General features: G+C 32.6%; 1 protein-coding gene across 1 annotated transcript in view; it reads left to right on the top strand.

Annotated features, from left to right (window-relative positions):
- Positions 1–22,680, top strand: part of LOC144842707 (ankyrin repeat and SOCS box protein 11-like) — a 372,919-nt gene that overhangs the window by 224,640 nt on the left and 125,599 nt on the right. The gene's annotated exons all lie outside the window — the stretch shown is intronic.

The following is a 22,680-nucleotide window of genomic DNA, read 5'->3' as shown; positions in this document are numbered from 1 at the left end:
TATTATAATACTTTGACATAATAATAATAATGTTTGTAATATTTCAGGATGGATGGTCACCTTTAAAGGTGGCTGCACAGAACGGCCACACGGATGTTTGCTGCATTTTGCTGAAGGCAGGTGCTAAATTGGATCTTCAGGACAAAGTAAGTGTTACACACATTAATAATAACATGTGCTATATAATTCAGTGTGATTAAAAAAATGTTTAATTTTACAATTTAAAGATGTATTGTCCCTTTGACTAATTCCCAAAAAATAAAAAAAAAAGATTTCGAAAAAAGTGGGTCATTTTGAAGTATCATAATAGTTATTAACTTCCACCAAAAATTAGTCGGAAAAAAAAATCATTTAACTGAAATGCAGACGTTTTTTTGTTCAAAAAATAACTTTAAATAAGTTTTCGATCAAAACATAGGCCTATCTCATAATGCAACGCGCTTGTTTGGCTGCTCTGTATGCATAATCATAAAACTTCGTCGTGATCTGTGTGAAAACACCTTCTCAACCGTGACGAGTTGTAAACAATCCTAATTAGCATTATGCATAATGCATACTCGTGGTTTGAAATCTTTGTTTACTTTCGCTAGCGACGATTTTCCAGACGAAATGTAATCAAATTACTTTGATATGGCCAATTTAAATTTAGAATATGTTGACTTTCATTTTTTGTGTTTCAAGGGACAATATATCTTTAAAGGGCGTGCCAGTAATAACAATATAATAACATGGATGTGATGTTGCGGTGTAGTAAACTACTGGCCAAAAGCAATGAGTTGGTCAATAAGGTCGACTAGCGGAAGAGCTTGAAATCATGCAGAAAGGACACCAATATTAGTATTCATTTGACATTTGAATTTGAAGGCCTATAACTTCATTAAAAACGAAGTCAGACAATAGAGGACTTGGAATTTATAGACGTTTGTAGACAAGATGTCACAGTTGTGCTTAACTGGACTCGTAACATTGATATACACCAACAAATTTAATATTATACTATTAAGAACAATATTAAATAAAAGGCATTGTTTTTTTTACGAAGAAAACAAACACTATTTACTTTATTGGTTTTTCGCACTTAGTACTGTATGACACATAAAACACATAGAAATAATTCAGCACTATACATTTTTTTTTTAGGTCATAGAGTATGTGCGTATTTTAAGATGTTTGTTACACTGTGTGCGTTAACGCGGATATCCCGAACTCATCACGGTGATGATTGAGTTCAAATTTTAGTTTAATTCAACAATTCTTCGGGAAAATATTAATCATTGTCCGTTGTTATGTTTGCTTTCATACTTATTTTTAAATTAGGAAGTACATTACACATAATTATCACACAAACTGTCCAATGATTTAATATTAAAAGTTTATAATTAAAATAATATTGTTTTTGATAAATTAAACACAAAAGATTCATTTCGATTCATAAATATTTCCGTTGATTGCAACACATGTAACACATTTAAAATGCATGTTGTTTTGTACATGAAACAAATATACTGTTAGCGTGTGGAGACAAAACGTATTAGGCCTAATTAATCAATTGATTGATTATTTGATCAAGAATGACCACAAAAAAATGTGATCTGTACTTTGTACAGTTCGTTACGGTTTACTCTCTTACAATAAAATAACTGTAATGCAGAAGTCAATAAAATCTTGAAATAAGAGATTGTATATAAAATAAGTCCTATCGGATATATAACGTGTCCGTGTAAATCTCGTAACGGATTACAGTTGTTTGAAATTAAATAACATAATAATAACGCATTTCTTATTTTTACTGATCAATCTGAATATATTAGACCTATATTTGATCACATTAGATCTATAATGAAAATGTGCATAACATTCCAAAATTTGAAATTGTTCAAAGGTGTCAATATATTTAGAATAATTCTACTGGTAAGAAAAATAATAAAGGTTGAGTCAAAAAATAAAGAAACACCATATTTTACACAATTGGTAACAGTTTATAAATGCCACAGTTATTGTTAAGTGTACCATCCACAAGAATACCATGCAAGCAAATGCGTTTGTAATGCACTTTACAACGAAAATATCAAATATTAATAAAATATATTTGGCAATTTTTACAATTGATCATACTTTAAATATATAAATTTAATTATTTTATTGAAGTAGTATAATACATGATCCCTCTAATTAGGTTATATGCATTAATGCATATAACCTCTTGATTCTGTCAGGATCTTTATTTATTTATTTATTAGGTTATATGCATGATATGCATATAACCTCTTGATTCTGTCAGGATCTTTATTTATTTATTTATTTATTTATTAGGTTATATGCATATCATGCATATAACCTCTTGATTCTGTCAGGATCTTTATTTATTTATTTATTTATTCTTTCCTTAGCACTATTTTGTCCGTGAATTATCTTGGCATCAGTTTCATCTAGCTAAGTCAATTTTTCAGAGTATATTCCTTATGGCCAGGAATCGATGTGGTCATGTTTTCACGGTGCGCAATCATAAATTACGCGGTCTACGCGCGATTTAATGAAATCACGTTTGTAATCATATCTTCACAAGCATGAATCACTTTTAAACAAAATTTGGTACTCATAAATTTCAGGTCATATTTCATCATATGGCAATATAATTACGTGCGTAGCGCATATAACGCATGCGTACGCGCGCTTAAAAGTTTTAAAATTGTCAAAATTTATTTTCGATGAAATTAGAGTACGTTTCAGGCAATTTTAAGCGTTTAAAAAATTGCCACGAGTGCGCAGAATTTTGCACGCGCACTGCGCGTTAAACGTTAATGCGCACTATTTTTTCCCGATTTCTGTTTTACAACCTTTCTTTAATAATATCATCATATTTGATTCACTTTTCAACTCGAAATTGCGTTATACGAGCACGTCAAAAGTGACAGGCTACGCACGTATAAGTTAACAAAATAGTGAAAATATGCTAAATTTTAAAATTAATATATATCGTCAGAATGCTGGGGAACACCTATTTTTTATTTCATTTTCTTGAAGTGTATGTATCATATGTATGATTTATTATCAAATTAAGAGAACAAAAGTTGATTAAGTCATCATTAATTGCATATTGAATTAAAAAAAATTAATTTCGACAATCAAACAAATTTTGACATTTTCTTAGGCCGAAATAACAAACTTAACATTAACTTTCTTTCTTAAGAAGTTCATATATTGAAGTTAAAAGTATATAGTTTGACAGTGCATCATTTTTTTAAATTTTTAAAGATGTCATCATAGTAATAAATTATAATTCATTGCGGTATGTAATAATCTATCTGCACCAAAGTGGCTACTGAATAGTAAATACACGGAGGAATCTTTCTACATGTTTTAGTAAGTTGCGTATGGCTCGGTGGTCTGTGCTCGTGTCTATAGCATTCAAGGTACCGAGATCGAGCCTCACTTTGGGTAACGAAACGAAATAAGATTTTTTTTTATTATTTGTATTGTTTGTTCAATTTTATTTCTTAGTGTATAGATTATACACATGATTTATAATGAAATCTAGATAAAAAGAAACTTATGTCAAGATTCAAGATTCAAGAAATTTTATTTGTTCATAAAAATGGAAATTCACTTTGCTTGGTAGATTAAAACAACAATATTGCAAACAATTTAAAACGTGCAGTATTATAACAGATTAAAAAACTTATGTCTTTATTATTATGTAACAAATGTGGTTTATGACATTATACGCAGAGGGATCTTTGATCGGATTGCGATACCGGCTATTGTATTTGCGTTAGTAAGATCCTAGCATATATTATAAATAATTAAAGATTCTGAGAAAATCAATCAATCAATATATCTTTTACAAATCAATTATCTTTATTTTAATCAATGCATATAACCTATAATTCGTCATAGTGACGAATTAAATCTAGTTTATTTATTTATTCTTTCCTTAGCACTATTTTGTCCGTGAATTATCTTGGCATCAGTTTCATCTAGCTAAGTCAATTTTTCAGAGTATATTCCTTATGGCCAGGAATCGATGTGGTCATGTTTTCACGGTGCGCAATCATAAATTACGCGGTCTACGCGCGATTTAATGAAATCACGTTTGTAATCATATCTTCACAAGCATGAATCACTTTTAAACAAAATTTGGTACTCATAAATTTCAGGTCATATTTCATCATATGGCAATATAATTACGTGCGTAGCGCATATAACGCATGCGTACGTGCGCTTAAAAGTTTTAAAATTGTCAAAATTTATTTTCGATGAAATTAGAGTACGTTTCAGGCAATTTTAAGCGTTTAAAAAATTGCCACGAGTGCGCAGAATTTTGCACGCGCACTGCGCGTTAAACGTTAATGCGCACTCTTTTTGCCCGATTTCTGTTTTACAATCTTTCTTTAATAATATCATCATATTTGATTCACTTTTCAACTCGAAATTGCGTTATACAAGCACGTCAAAAGTGACAGGCTACGCACGTATAAGTTAACAAAATAGTGAAAATATGCTAAATTTTAAAATTAATATATATCGTCAGAATGCTGGGGAACACCTATTTTTTATTTCATTTTCTTGAAGTGTATGTATCATATGTATGATTTATTATCAAATTAAGAGAACAAAAGTTGATTAAGTCATCATTAATTGCATATTGAATTAAACAAAATTAATTTCGACAATCAAACAAATTTTGACATTTTCTTAGGCCGAAATAACAAACTTAACATTAACTTTCTTTCTTAAGAATTTCATATATTAAAGTTAAAAGTATATAGTTTGACAGTGCATCATTTTTTTAAATTTTTAAAGATGTCATCATAGTAATAAATTATAATTCATTGCGGTATGTAATAATCTATCTGCACCAAAGTGGCTACTGAATAGTAAATACACGGAGGAATCATTCTACATGTTTTAGTAAGTTGCGTATGGCTCGGTGGTCTGTGCTCGTGTCTATAGCATTCAAGGTACCGAGATCGAGCCTCACCTTGGGTAACGAAACGAAATAAGATTTTTTTTTATTATTTGTATTGTTTGTTCAATTTTATTTCTTAGTGTATAGATTATACACATGATTTATAATGAAATCTAGATAAAAAGAAACTTATGTCTTTATTATTATGTAACAAATGTGGTTTATGACATTATACGCAGAGGGATCTTTGATCGGATTGCGATACCGGCTATTGTATTTGCGTTAGTAAGATCCTAGCATATATTATAAATAATTAAAGATTCTGAGAAAATCAATCAATCAATATATCTTTTACAAATCAATTATCTTTATTTTAATCAATGCATATAACCTATAATTCGTCATAGTGACGAATTAAATCTAGTTTATTTATTTATTCTTTCCTTAGCACTATTTTGTCCGTGAATTATCTTGGCATCAGTTTCATCTAGCTAAGTCAATTTTTCAGAGTATATTTCTTATGGCCAGGAATCGATGTGGTTATGTTTTCACGGTGCGCAATCAATCATTACGCGGTCTACGCACGTATAAGTTAACAAAATGGTGAAAATATGCTAAATTTTTAAATTAATATATATCGTCAGAATGCTGGGGAACACCTATTTTTTATTTCATTTTCTTGAAGTGTATGTATCATATGTATGATTTATTATCAAATTAAAAGAACTAAAGTTGATTAAGTCTTCATTAATTGCATATTAAATTTAAAAAAAATAATTTCTACAATCAAACAAATAATTACATTTTCTTAGGCCGAAATAACAAACTTAACATTAACTTTCTTTCTTAAGAAGTTCATATATTAAAGTTAAAAGTATATAGTTTGACAGTGCATCATTTTTTTACATTTTTAAAGATGTCATCATAGTAAAAAATTATAATTCATTGCGGTATGTAATAATCTATTTGCACCAAAGTGGTTAACCTGCATAGTAAATACACGGAGGAATTTTTCTACAGCTTTTAGTCAGTTGTGTATGGCTCGATGGTCTGTGCTCGTGTCTATGTCATTCAAGGTACCGAGATCGAGTCTCACCTTGGGAAACAAAATAAGATTTTTTTTTATTATCCGTATTGTTTGTTCAAATTTATTTCTTAGTGTATAGATTATACACATGATTTATAATGAAATCTAGATAAAAATTAACTTATGTCTTTATTATTATGTAACAACAAATGTGGTTTATGACATTATACGCATATGGATCTTTGATCGGATTGTGATACCGGCTATGGTGTTCGCGTTAGCAAGGTCCTACAGTATCATATATTATAAATAATTAAAGATTCTGAGAAAATCAATCAATCAATATATCTTTTAAAAATCAATTATCTTTATTTAAATCAATGCATATAACCTATAATTCGTCATAGTGACGAATTAAATCTAGTTGATTTTAGTACAATATTAAATAGTTTGTTGTGAAGTGAAAATACTATAACATAATGTTTGTAATATTTCAGGATGATTGGACAGCTTTGCATTCTGCTGCAAGTAAAGGCCACACGGATGTTTGCACTGTTTTGCTCAAGGCAGGTGCTAATTTGGATCTTACAACAAATGTAAGTTTTACAAATATTAATAATAAGGGTGCTATATAAATCAGTGTGATTAAAACAAATAATTTAATTTTCAAATTTAAAGAGCGAACCGGCGGTAATAACATATCTAAAATATGCACTTAAGACGTCGTTGTAAATCCGATGAAAAACTTAGGCTTTGTTGAAGGAAACACACTGATCGTTGATATTTACAGTTAGCTGACTCAATTGAACGTATTGGTGACTATAAATTAAAATTGTGCAGTATAACCAAAGGTGTAGAATCATAAATTCCTTGATTTTATGGAGACCGTAAAACGGTACTGTGTGAGGCATCGTTATTCAATTGGTGATCTGTTTAAGTGCAATATTGATCACCTGAACGACTTCATGGATACCTTTTATATAATGGATATGTACAGTGTGTTTTGGTATATTTTTATCCCGTTTTCATTTGATTTTGTTCGTTTGCTTTTGGCGGGAATTTGCAATCGGCTGACCAACACGCCACGCACTTGATGAAAACCAATGATACTCATTGATTAGGAGGTAAACTACCAAACTCTTTATTAATAATAATGATTACTACAAATCTTATTTTATTATGCCTACTTTTGAGAATTAACATCACACATCTTGCCCAACGTTAAACTCTGATTTTCGTTAAACACCAGAATAAATGCCTACTACCCAACCGCATACATACTGATAACCTGGATATAATTTCTCTATTTGTTTGTACGTATCCAGTTTGCTGATGTTACATATTATTATCGCGGGAGTATAATAAAAATATAAAGAATGTCTTTTCGTTTAATGTTCCTCATGATCTTACAACAGCTAAAGTTACTTTTATTGAAGAACAATTCTAGAACATAATATTATCGGATGATTAATATTCTACCATTTATCTCAAATATTCTTTAAAATTTGTAGCAACAAAAGTTGAAATGTATCTTTCCAAGAATAAAATACTTCATACTAACCAAATCGGTTTTCGCAAGCCTATATTCAACTTAAAGAAACCATAAATCTTATCGGCGGTTTAAAAAAGGCAATTGTTTTAGAAAAAGGCCAACAGCCATTAAGTCGCGTGCTACAATGCATAGTGATACCGGACCGACAGACAGACCGACAGACAGACCGACAGACAGACCGACCAACCGACCAACCTACCAACTGACCGAAATTACTAAACATGTTTAAAAATGTTGAAATGTTTAAAAACATTTATATTTTTTTAATTTACACGTGCGTAGCCTGTCACTTTTGACGTGCTCGTATAACGTAATTTCGAGTTGAAAAGTAAGTCAAGAAAACAGAAATCGGGCAAAAAGAGTGTTCAATAACAATTAACGCGCAGTGCGCGCGCAAAAATCTGCGCACTCAGGCCAATTTGGTAAACGCTTAAAATTGCCTGAAACGTACTCTTATTTTATCGAAAATAAATTTTGAAAATTTTAAGCGCGCGTACGCATGCGTTACATGCGCTACGCACGTAATTGTATTGCCATATGATGATTTATGCCCTGAAATTTATGAGTACCAAATTTTATTTAATTGTGATTCATGGTTGTGAAGATATGATTACAAACGTGATTTCGTTAAATCGTGCGTAGACCGCGTAATTTTTTATTGCGCACCGTGAAAACATAACCACATCGATTCCTGGCTATAAGGAATATACTGTGAAAAATTTACTTAGCTAGATTAAACTGATATCAAGATAAGGTCAGAAAGCGATAAAACGCATAGTGATACCGGACCGACAGACAGACCGACAGACAGACCGACAGACAGACCGACAGACAGACAGACAGACCGACCGACCGACCGATATAGTGAACTATAGAGTCACGTCCACGCGACTAAAAAGGATTTAAGTGTACTGACTGGTTCCAATCTTATATCACTAATCTTACGCAAGTTGTTAGTGTAAATGGTAAAGCGTGGTTCCCACTAGCGACGCAACGCAAGGACGTAACGCAACGCAAGTGAATTGACCAATCACAAGCGATGGCTTATTCGCTTGTGATTGCTAACTGTCTATAACTTCGCTTGTCATTGGTTAAAACGCTTGCGTTGCGTTTACGTCCTTGCGTTACGTTCTAGTGGGAACCAAGCTAAACTTCCCTGAACCTGTCGAAGGTAATCACTTCATTTTTTAAATTGAAAGAATTTATTAAAACACAGTCATGTATACCATCGGACCTCATGCAATGTGTTTGCCCACAGTATTTTATTTACATGTAGGCCTACCATTAAAAATTACAAAAGTTTCCTCCAATAAATCTGATTTAAGCGGCCTCAAATTACGCTAAAGCGCGTTGCTTGGCGGCCTTCTTCCCCCCAGCCAAGTGATGATCGCTTCGCATAGCCCACCAGTCGGGGACTTTAGTCTGTCACGAATATCCTGGCGCCACCACTAGTTCAAAACGGGATTGCTGTCTTTGTGCTGTAAATGCTATTACCTTTTCACTTCTGAACTCGTCGCTTAAGCTGCTACATCTGCTAATTCCGCTTAAGCAATAACAGCAGATTTGTTAGCATGCCTTTTTGCTGTAAACGCTGTTGAATTGTCTTTAATTTCTGAACTTGTCCCTTAAGCTTATAGCAGATTTGTAAGCTGCCTTTCTGTATTGAAAGCTATTTATTACCTTTTCATTCCTAAACCAATGTGGAAATCTTGATTGACCTAAAGAATCAAACGGTCAAAGGTCGTGTGACCCAAAATTTATTTATGTGATTTTAGCCAAATAGACTCTTGTAACTACACTGAAATAATTTTTGTTGGTCGTTAGTCTTAGGTGAATGTGTATTGTATTTTGTTAATTACAGTAGACCAAGATTGTAATTTTTAGAGGTTTTGCAAGTTTCAGCAAGACTATTGTAGGCCCTTTAAAACAAATGGTTTAATTTTCAAATTTAAACCGGTAACCGGTAATAACATACCTAAAGTACTGTCACTACATTATATAAATAATACTAAATTAGCAGAATCAATAGAACTATTTCTATTGTTCTGTTAAACTTCAACACAACATGGTACAACATAACAACAATAGTTATTTTAATATCATATTTTTATAATAACAATCATGGCCTGTTATAACATCATAGTCGATCTGTCGGTCTCAACAATGAACACTGGAAACAACGCTTTTACATAATTTATATTACAGAAATCAATCATGCAAATTGATTTTTATACGCTTCTTTAAAAAAAAAAAATGTAAATTAAAAAAAATCTTCCAATTACGACCGACACATTTATGTCGGAAATCATCAGCACATTATTTAGCCTAAAGCATCCACCGGTTGATCTGGTGTTTCGGTAAAAACAGACATTAAGCTATACAGCGAAACCATCGATAGTAACCCTTTGTTTGTATTTTTAGTCGCGTGGACGCGACTCCATAGTTCACTATGTCGGTCGGTCGGTCGGTCAGTAGGTCGGTCGGTCGGTCGGTTTGGTATCACTATGCGTTTTAGCACGCGACTTATGGCTGTTGGCCTTGTTAAATAATATCCACGAATAGGCCTATTGATACGATGAAACCAAGTAAAGCGAGAACAAGTAAATAAATAAATAACTAATATAAATATTGTCGACGAAACGTCACGAAGGTAATTTATTCCTTATTGTTTCTTTGGTTCAACATAAAAGTAAAAATCCAAAAAAAATAATATAAATATACTGTATAAGCTTATGTTTTCATTGCCTGTTTATGTGAGCTTAGAATTAAAAGAAAATTTCGCGATTGCAGAGTGAGCCAGTGAGAAACAAATCCGCTAAACTGTTATATACTATTATAATTTAAATGCGAAAAACACACTGTAAGTTTACGTCTTCCTACCATTGATAATCGGAATGTAATCAATTTTGATTTGCCAAACATTCTTTTTTCAAATCCTGATGAGCTCCAATTTATCTAAAGTTAGTATAGTTCAAACGTTAACGGAATGGGGTTATCCAGGTTTTCTTTTTTTATTATGTACTTTTTATATGCTAGTATTATTTGTTTTTACTATATAACTGGCAACCTGATAGATAACATCTCTGATGTTTAACATTCATTTTACATATTATCGTAAACATGATCACGAGGAAGGTGTTTCTGTATAATGTACGTAAATAACATAACACTGAACACAGCAGTTACATAATGAAATTGGTATATATACTAAGCGACTACATTGTCTATTTCTGATCATGTTTATTTGTAGAATATAGTTGTTTTATGCTTGCGTTGGTGTCATAGGCGATTTTAACGTGCAAATACCAAGTCCAAGTCAAGTTGTTGACATAGCTACTAGAGAAGAGGCTATACTTGACGTAATTATTACAAATCTGAAACAATAATTCTTATAAATATTTTCACTCTGACTATACAGTAACTGTTACTTCGTCATCAAATGGTTGTTAAAAAGAAGACAAACAATTGCAAGTGAATTAGCCGACCCATGTCTCCTCTTGGTATTCAACAAATTGTTGAGTGGATTTACATCGCATCCTTTGGATGAGGTTTTCAATGTAACCAACATTGATTAGAAGGCTAGAATTATTAAATACTGATTAATTATTCCAATCAGTACAATTAAAGTTCATAGTAATGACAAACACATGATGAATTTGACAATTAAAGAAATTATTATTATTAAGTGACCGATCCAGTGGCATCGTGGAATACACGGTTTAAGCGTAATACACATGTTCCATCCAGGGACCAAAATGCGTAGTTGTTTTCCCGGCAAAGTTTACCGACGCGTACGTCGTGTACTGTGTATACGTACGCTACAGCAAAAGCGTACGAATTATGTTCACGATCTAGGTTGTTCGAATTATTAAATGTACTACTTGTATGACACTTTGTACCGTGGGGTACACAAAATACACGTTTCATTGCAGGCCTACTGGATAGGCCTACAGTAAAACAAAACATGCCATTTTCGTTTTTAGCCAACATTTTTGTTGCGTTGTTTCGCCAGTCGCATGCCATCGGACCTTGCCGATGTGCAATGTTTTTTGAAAATAACAAGTGGGTGTTTTTTAAAACATGTAATTCTCTCGGATCGTCGCCTTTGTCATCATGTATAATACCACCAAAATTACGAGTGAGAATCAATAATATCATAAGGCATTTAGTGAAAATGCAGACCGTCTTAAAATAACGCGATAAATCTATTCTCATGCTAATTATTGACTCATTTAAATGCAACCGTCTAATAGGTATACAAGTACTCTAGGCTTTGATTACAGTTCTGATGATGAGAATAGATTTATGTCAAGTTATTTTAAGACCGTCTGCATTTTAATTAAATGCCTTATTGATTCTCACTCACTCAGAAGCGCCGTCCCCGTAATTTCTAAGGAAAATTAATAGTAGGCCTACTAATTTTGTAGAATTTATTTTATCAAACTAATTTCTAGTAACCAATAGTAAAATGTCTAATTCGAGAACTCATTTTCATTGCGGTTCACGCGTCGATATCTGCGCTGTATCTAAGTTACAGGAACCAAAATGTGAATCAAGTTACTTACTAGTGATAGGACGCACTTTTCTGGCGGTGTCCATTTGTACGAAACATTTATACAGTAACTCTATATATTGAGAGAAACGAATTACAGAAACTATGGCATTTCAATTGGTATATTTGTGTTCAGAGAATTGAACACATAAGTTGATTTTATTCTATACTTTCTTTGATAACACAGCGGCACTATAGTATATTTTAGTAAAACTGATATTTCCAAGTTTGATTTCCGATGAGGCTCAATCGTATTCCCGTTAATTCTGTGTCAAGACATTCGAGATAAAATGATGACAATTGTAAAATACATCATTATGCACATGATATTACAGAATTATTGTGAAAGTGAAAATGTTGAATTTAAAATGGAAAGAATTATGACCATGTATAAGCCTGGGCAAAAAGATGAGTTTTTAATAATTTGTTTTAACGAATCTAAGTTATACATGTATAAACTAATAACAATATTTTATAGACAATGCGGTGCTGAACAGGAAGACAATGTAATTCTTTAAGAGTATCTGTGATATGCGAATAATTATTAATTATAATAAATAATAATTAATTATAATAATACCCTGACACAGAATACCATATATAATATGTGGAATGCACACTATGTGTGAATTACAACAATTACAATTGTTGAATTGTTGAATTGTTCTTGAAAATGAAACGAGTCATTACCATACTGAATCATTGTTAAGTGAGGATGATTCTACTGTTATAGGCGAAAGTACACCATTAAGGTATTCGTTTTTAAATTTCCCTACTGTAGGCGAGGTGATAAACACGGAGGTATCGATATTATTTCAAAAGTCAAATTAATGTTTGTATATCTCCAACGGGTATAACATCAACTACTTTCGAGCATTCCTGTGTAACTATGTCAAAACGACGATATATCATTTGTATGTATCGTCCTGGTCCAACTAATAAGAATGGCTTCAAGACATCTCAGTTTTTTGAGGAACTTGATGATTTGCCTGGCCTGGACGCGACTCAATAGTTCACTATGTCGGTCGGTCTGTCGGTCTATCGGTCTGTCTGTCGGTCCGGTATCACTATGCGTTTTATCGCTTTTCTGTACTTTTTAAACTGTTTTGATGTACAGAAAAGTTTTAAAGTACACTTACTTTTTGAAAGTTCATTTTTTCTGAGAGCACGCGACTTAAATGGCTGTTGGCCTTGTTGCCCTCAAAAGACGCGTTCGCGAACATAGCAAACACTTTAATGATGAGCTTTAGGAAGCTCAAAGAGAACGGCGTCGATTTGAAAGGGCGGCGGACATCGAAGAAAAATATAGTGATCAGAAAAAATATAAATCAGAACAGGGTAGTTAATAAATTTATTATTGAATGAAGAAAAACAGTTTAATGTTTGTTTCTGAAGATTCTAAACCGTACAGTTAACACTCTATTGAATAACAAAGCCTGACTGCTACTTGCGAGTAGTTCGAATAGAATGGTGTTTTTATAATGAAGCTAATTCTGAACTGAATCTTATAAGAATTCGTGTGATAGTATTGATATAATTGTTAGTGATAGCGGGTTTAAACAGTTTTCATGTTGATGATAGTGCAATTCTTAAAATTGTTTCTAAAATTAATTATAAATACCATATATTATTATTATTAGCACTGTATTACACTTTAAACAGCATCATGATTAACATTACCATGTATAACGCCCATTTCTATGAAACTCTTATAATGCTTAGCGTCATCAGGCTTATTTCGCTAGCAATTCAATGGTATCTACCAGATCAGCAACATGTTAACTTTTTCAATTTTCTTCGTTTGTGCCGGTAAAATGTTCGGTTGCAAAGTTAGAGGCTTCGTGGGTTAAAATCCATAATTACTGAGTTCAAGTTCTATTCAATTGTTCAAATGACATAATATAAAGAAGAGATTCCTTCAAATATTAAAATAGACACATTAGTGATGAATATAATTTCTAAGATCAGGATTGGTAATTCCTAAATGTTTCTTCTTATGATTTTATGTTTTTATTTATGTAGCTAAAATGTATACAGCATTACAAAGCTATAAGCTAAATATAATTGCATTCAAACATAGAAGGAACCTTTGCTTTAATTAAACTCTAACAATATTGGTTTCCATTTATTATGTCAATTATCTGCGACGACGCGTGTGCGATTGTTTATTATCACCGTACATGTAGCTATATAAATGTGCAGTACTCCTAACAATATATATATATATATATATATAACAATAATACAATTCTATGAAGCATGTAAAATTACTGTTTACAGGCAACATAATAACGCATCCAATGTAGTGATCAAATACTAATGTAGGCCTGAAAAGAGTAATTAAAAATAATTTACGGTGGTTAGTGTCGGCCGTTCACATACCGGCATGTATTTAATGATAAACACTCTGCGTTTTAAAAATGTTAATACAATAATAATCATATTATTATTTTCATTAATTTTTCCTTTTCTCTCAATTCACATTGCATGTGACATAGTTGTAAGCCGCATTGGCATACGGTTGAACCTCACGTAAGCGGCCACCCTCGGGACCGGAAAAAGTCACCGCTTAGGGGAGGTTCTGCGTATTATTGCTATGCACGATATTTTTCGACGTTAACGCAACGGGCCTCTATATTCTCCAGCTAGTTGTATTTTATTGTTTATGATCAGTATTATTTAGGATTTTCAGACAAATCAAAATCTGTGTAGTTTTCTCATCTAATCTAAAAAATACAGGAATGTTCTTACAGAGATATTTTTAACACCGCTTCGAAATAAAGTTTACGGGAGGTAATTTACCATACAAAAAATCTAATTTGTAGTTTAAAAAAAGTGCCGCATACGGGAGGTGGCCGTTTCCAGGAGGTCCGGTACCAAATGCACTATAATTAGATATGAAGAACAGACGGGCTTTTGAAAGTGCGGCCGTTAGGAGGTGACCGCTCACGGAGGTTCAATTGTAATACTAACATCTTTAAATCATCGTATATGGTAAGGTTAAGGTTACTAATTAACATATAATGTTTCAATATATCATTAACGTGAAGTTACACCAACCACTTAGTGTGGTCTCATAAAAACAACAATTCTCGAAAACATAGGCCTAATTGTAGCTTTTGGTAAATACATATTCATTTATATGTTTTATTTTCACTCACGTACAGCTAATGCAAATGTATATTTTGATTATGATCTTATTCATTAATAAACTAAGTAGGGTTATTGCCAGTGTTTTTGCAAAGGTCTATGTTTTATAATAAACAATATATTTTTAATACACCGTGTTACCCTGTAATACTAAGAGAAATTTCCATACCCAAACTATGTAATATCGACCTGTAGAGAACACAGCGCATTACAATAAATAAACAATACACCGTAAATAAGAACGAAATCCAAGTAACCCCAGAAAAATCTAAGTTGAACTCTCATGTTGAACATGTTTATTGTTTATCATGTCATGTCAACATTTAAAATGTACTACATTATATGATTATGTACGTTGTTTAGGTGTTTACATGCTTTGTCGTGTCAAATAAAACGATCTCAATTACAAATGTCACCTACTATTATGTGCACAAATATACTAGTTTGGTTTGCAGTACATCATGTGTTTACCAATACACTAATATGTTTACATTTTCAACTCATTACAGTATTGTTTCTATCAAAGCAGGTGAAACACTGGACATTTTATAACACAAAATGTAAATCACCTACAATATAAAATACCCCCTCTGGAATTGACATTGTAAATAAATCACTGAGATCTAAGGCTATCAAAAAGATCCATGCTCAACGTTTTTACTTTTTGCATATTTTGAAGTTAAACCTCCCATTAGGCCTACGTTTTTTTTTATATAAATCGGTCATTGAAAGTGTTCTCACTTTTATCATTGTTGCATGGTTTACCGGGACCACATGTAAGAATAAGTTGGAACTCAAATGTATTGTTAATTATGCTTCACGTATATTTAGAATTGAGCAGATCTCAATTTGATTGATTAGAGATCACTCTACTAAGAAAACACATTTGATTTTGCAAGACCCAACCCATCTCATATGCACTATTTTTTAAGTTAAAGAAAGCGGTCCATCACCCCTCGTACAAATAGATTCCGTAATAATTAGAGCACTGAATGTTAGGGAATGTCTTTTTTAATGGTGATTTTTCTGTTTTTGCATTGTATTGTATTGTGATGTAGCGTACAGAGCAACACTATATTATGAAAGTGGTACACTAAATAGGTATGATTGAGGTATCCATTTGATTTGTTAAAACATTCTTTTTAAACGTAACGGCAAAATGAAACCAATAGTGCAACGCAACTCTACAGTTCACTATGTCGGTCGGTCGGTAAACACTAACTTGTATATGGCTTTGTCTTGATATCACTTTCATCTAGCTAAGTCAATTTTGTTACAGTATATTCCTTATGGCCAGAAAAGAATGTGGTTATGTTTTCACGGTGCGCAATCAAAAATTACGCGGTCTACGCACGATTTAACGAAATCACGTTTGTAATCATATCTTCACCAGCATGAATCACAATTAAATAAAATTTAGTACTCATAAATTTCAAGGCATTAATCATCATATGGCAATACAATTACGTGCGTAGCGCATGTAACGCATGCGTACGCGCGCTTAAAATTTAAAAATATTTTCGATGAAATAAGAGTACGTTTCAGGCAATTTTAAGCGTTTAAAAAATTGCTATGAATGTGCATATTTTTGTGCGCGCACTGCGCGGTAAATGTTAATATGCACTCTTTGTGCCCGATTTCTGTTTTACAACCATTCTTTAATAATATCATCATATTTGATTCACCTTTCAACTCGAAATTACGTTATACAAGTGACAGGCTACGCACGTACGTGTAAGTTAACAAAATTGTGAAAATATGCTACATTTCAAAATTGATATAGATCGTCAGAATGCTTGGGAACACCTATTTTGCATTTCATTTTCTTAAAGTGTATCATATGTATGATTTATTATGAAATTAAGAGAACACAGGTTGATTAATTCATCATTAATCCCCGCTTTTCATAATTTTTGAACTGTCAACTAAACCTAACCCTCTAAATAATCTCAACTATCAACTGAACCAAACCCTCCTAATAATCTCTTAACTATATCAACTGAACCAAACCCTTTAAAAAAACATCACTCCAGATGTAAACCGCCAAGATATAACCACCTTCATGTAGATCGCCTAATGTGTATACCCTAAAACAAAACTTGTCAACTATTCAATGTGTATTAAGTGTATCTAATTCTGTAGTTATTAATTGTAGCATTGTGTAATTGTTATATTATTTGGCTTTAACTGTGACTACATTCAGACATGGTATGGTATAGTTGAAATATAGCTACTATAGCAGCTGTAGCTGAGGTTTCATGCAAGTGACCAATATGTCACAGTAAGACAGCAATTTCAAGCTATTTGTAGGCTATTTATGGCTATATCAAGTATAGCACTTCACAGCTATTTATTTGTTATTTTATGGCTATATGAAGATAGCAATTGCACAGCTATTTGTGTTCTATTTATGGCTATGAAGTATAGCAATTGCACTGCAGCTATTTGTGTACTATTTATGGCTATATGAAGTATAGCAATTTCACAGCTATTTGTTTGCTATTTATGGCTATATATCAAGTAGGCCTACATCAATTGTAAGGTATTGGTAGGATATTTTATTGCTATATCAGGGATAAGGGCGTATCGGTAATAACATACCTAAATGAACCACTCAGGTCTACTTTGTAGCGAGGATGACTTTATTGTCGAGAACTGCACGGTACTCCGTAATTCGGAACAACGCTGCCTCATCAAGGTTAATCTTGACATTGGGAAGTCACCAAAGAACTAATATTATTTTGCAAATTAATGATCCCGAAATTCAAGAAAGAACACAAATAGCTGGGTCAATTCCTGATAAGTACTGTCTTGAAACATCGCATATAATTACTATCTGTAAACCCCGTTTGTACTGTCGGACTTTTTTTTGGCTTTTTTTTACGGCCACGCATAATATTTAAAGCTCTGCACTATAAAATTAGTTTGACAAAAAAAAAGTGTGATGTGTCCAACTATGGTAGTTATATGACATCATCATGTCCATATATGAGCACATCACTTTTTGTTTGTGCAAAAAACGATCGCGGGGGAAATTGTAAAATCAGTATATACAATTTTAAATATCATCAACCGGGTAAAAATTACATTATGCCTACATCGGGAGAACTGATTATAGCCTATTATTATATTATAGTTGTTAAGTTGATGTTTGGTTTGAACAGGTTGCACGTTATCTGCATGTATATCGCCATTGAGCTTTGGCCCATGTTGCAAGCCGTTTAAAACGTGTTTGCCAAAATGGCCCACTGATGATTGTCATTATTTGGTGTTTGAATTAAACTAAATAATGTATTGATTAGTATCCAATTAGGCCTACCGCATTTATTTGAATAAACGCCCTCTCCCCTATAAACTATCTTTAAGATATTCAACATCCACCCTCTCATAAATAACCCGCCACATAGTATTTATCAACGCAATATTGTATTATTAACACAAACACATTTATATTTGTAGAAGAATATATCTACAATTTACCGAACATGTTGATAGAATTGTTTATTTCTGATTATAATTAATACGGTGTTGTATTTTTTACGTTCTCCTAGTCACGAATATCAAAAGCAAATTAGAGCAAACAAAATAGCTTTCGCTAGTTGAAGGTTTGCCCCATTCTAACAAATACATTCACTTCAAAGACTAACACTAAAATAGCAAAAGCATACATATCAATGAAATAAACATACAGTAATAAAGGACATAAACAAAACAACACAAAACGAAGACCTACAAATGTGAAAACGCCCACAAATGTGAAAACGCCCACAAATGTGAAACAACCACAAATGTTCACATTTGTGGGTTCAACACGGGACACCATAAATCAGTATCTTGATAATACAAGTTCTGCTATATTTTTAACAAAATTATTGTTAGTCTTAAATTTCTTTGCTTGGTTTGTTAATATCTAGAGGAATTTATTAATTATGAAATCAAATGTTACCAACAAACGCCTCCCTTGAATGAACGCCGTCACCCCTAAATAATAAACATGGTACTTTAAAATGTTATATTGCTCATCTTATTTAGTTTAATTAAGACACTGACAAACAGATTAGGTTTATTTTAACGAAGAGCAAGCATTGCAATAATTATGGTAAACCAAATGTTTTTAACCGAGTTATTATTTAACATTCCGAGATCCATCGTCCGCACTTACTAGAGAGTGAGCGAGAGGTCTATGCAGAATTAGACAGTTTTTAGGTAATACGACGTGCAATGATGCCACTGGTTCCTTTATAGACTGGACTAATGTAACACGCTATTTGTTGGTATCTTTGTTAAAAAAACTGCAAATATTACACAACCGGGCCGGAAGGCTAATTATGTGAGATGTCACTAAGTGTTTCGAACTTCATTGGCTTCTTTTACATTGTAGAATTCAATTTAAGGCACTTTGCATGTTCATATTTGTCTCGCTAACCTAGCGTCAGAGTACCTTTAATATTTTATTAGACCCTATGGTTGTAAAAGAAGGGGACTTCGGTCTGAGAATGATACCACGTTTTTTAACAATCCAAATACTAGGCGGATTTGGGGTGATCTTCATGCATTTTGTAGCCTACCCTGTGCTCTGAATTGGATGAGGAAATCTGTGAGAATGAGAACTGACTGAGATTCGAACTTCTGCTTGATATACAGATGTCCTAACCGTTAGACCACTGGGGCTTTCATAATTATACGGGATAGGCTCTTTCATAATTTAGTTCAAACCCGATTGAATAGCGACTCTTTAACATTCTTGGCGTGGTACGGCGGAATAGCACTAGTCCCTCAATTGTACGCACGCGCACCAGAGATCAAATTGATAGGCCCATATATGATCATCCATCAGTATTTTTTATTCACGAAGCTGGACCTCCGGAGAGATACTTTTATTTATATAGACACATTAGGCATAGAACATTAATTCTAAACCGGCCTGTGATATACTGAAATGTAATTAATTTTAAACGATAAAGATCAGGAAATCAATGAGAATGAGAAAAGGTCACCCCAACCGAGACTCGAACCCGGAACCTTCTGGCCTATTACAACAAAACATGCCATTTTCGTTTTTCATTTTTGTTGCGTTGTTTCGCCAGTTATCGGACCTCGCCGACGTGCAATGTGTTTTAAAAATAACAAGTAGGTGTTTTCCGGGTTTTAATGTAATTCGCTCGGATCGTCGGCTTTTGTAACTGATTTTAAATCCCATTTCTTTCTTTAAATTATATAGAAAAAATACATTACTATGGGATACTAAAATAAGCTCTTTCACTGTGTATTAATTACATAAACATGTAATCAATAATATAAGGCATTTAATGAAAATGCAGACCGTCTTAAAATTACGTGACATGTTTCGAGAAATATATTCTCATGATAATTATTGACTCATTGACCTCGCCGATGTGCAATGTGTTTTGAAAAGAACAAGTGGATGTTTTTTCAAACATGTAATTCTCTCGTATCGTCGGCTTTTGTAACTGATTTTAAATTCCATCTTCTCTTTAAATTATATAGAAAAATGTATTACTATAGGATACTAAAATAAGCTTTTTCACTGTGTATTAATTACATAAACATATAATACCACCAAAATTACGAGTGAGAATCAATAAAATATGATTTGCTTTGATCACTTTATTTCAGAATAAATATTCCATATATACCATATATACAACAACACATAATACAAAACCGGAAAATCAAACTAAAATAGGATTTTTCCCACTTAGTGTAGAGATTTGAATATCGGAACAAATAGTTTGTGGTACACCTAAACAGATTTCACTATTCACAACTCTTAATCTAAAACCATAGACGCACTTGCGTACATGCTCGTAGAAAGAGGGAATTCTCCTCGTGGCAAACATATTACTAGCACTACAGTGCTTAGGTAAAGCCTAGCAATATTCTCAATGAGTTGTTGTAGCACACCTCCAAAGAGGTCTTAACAGAACACAAATCTTAACAGTGGTTAGACCATAACATATCATAAGACATGTAATGAAAATGCAGACCGTCTTAAATTACGTGACATGTTTCGATAAATATATTCTCATGATAATTATTGACTCATTTAAACGCAACTGTGTAGTAGGTATACAAGTACTCTAGGCTTTGATTACAGTTCTGATGATGAGAATAGATTTCTCGAAACATGTCAAATAATTAATTTTAAGACGGTCTGCATTTTCGATAAATGCCTTATTGATTCTCACTCATAAACCGTCACGTGTGCAGAAGCGCCGTCCTCATAATTTCTGAGGAAAATTATTATTAGCCCTACTAATATTTATTATTATATTTAATAATTTATTTTATCAAAATAATTTCTAGTAACTATAGTAAAACATTTCATTTTCATTGCGGTTCACGTGTCGATATCTGCGCTGTATCAAAGTTTCAAGGACCAAAATGTGAATCAAGTTACTTACTAGTGATAGGACGCACTTGTCTGGCGGTGTCCCTTTGTAAGAAACATTTATACAGTAACTATATTTAGAAGTTGGTCCAGCTCACGCGTCGACATCCGAGGGCCATGCTATAATACACATCCAAGGACCAAAATGCGTAGTCACGAGAGGCGGTACGTATATGTAAGTTTACGTCTTCGTAACATTGTTTATGTAAATATTAAAACATTTAAGTTTCTTGATAATTGGAATGTAATCAGTTTTGCTTATAGTGATTTCTCAAATTTGTCAAATCATAAATCACTATAATGTAAAGACTGATGAGCTCCAATTGATTTAAAATCAGTTAAGTTCAATTTGAAAACATCACTGATGACGCAAATTATAGCTAAACATTAATTATACATATTATTGTCAACATAATCGCGGTGAACAACATTTGCAATGCGGATAATACATCCATTGATTTCAGCGAATGTAACACATTTAAAATGCTTGTTGTTTTGTACATGAAACAAAAAAAACGTTAACGTGTGGAGACAAAACGTATTGGACCTAACTAATTAATTGATGCATTAATTGATCGATAAAGAATGACAACAAAAATGTGATCTGTACTTTGTACAGTTTGTAACGATCTTACAATCACAAACCGCCTTGTAATGCAGAAGTCGATAAAATCTTGAAATTAGAGATTGTAGATAAAATAAGTCCTATCGGATATAAATGCGTTTACGTGCTAATCTCGAAACAAGTTTGTTACTGTACGGATTAAAGTTGTTTGAAATTATACATAGGCCTACAGTACATAATAATAACGCATTTCTTATTTTTACTGATCAATCTAAATAAATTAGACCAATATTTGATCACATTAGGTCTATAATAAAAATGTGCATAACATTCCAAAATTTGGAATTGTGAAACAAAGGTGTCAGTATATTTAGAATAATTCTCCTGGTAAGAATAATATAATATTATAGTGAAAGGTTAAATCAAAAAATAAAGAACACCCTCTTTTACACAATTGGTAACAGTTTATAAAGTATATATTGTGTGCTGCTGCAAGTAATTGCCACACAGATG

Source organism: Antedon bifida, chromosome 5 (genome assembly GCF_963402885.1).
Source record: "Antedon bifida chromosome 5, ecAntBifi1.1, whole genome shotgun sequence".
NCBI lineage: Eukaryota > Metazoa > Echinodermata > Crinoidea > Comatulida > Antedonidae > Antedon > Antedon bifida.
This window is presented reverse-complemented; position numbering and strand designations above follow the sequence as displayed.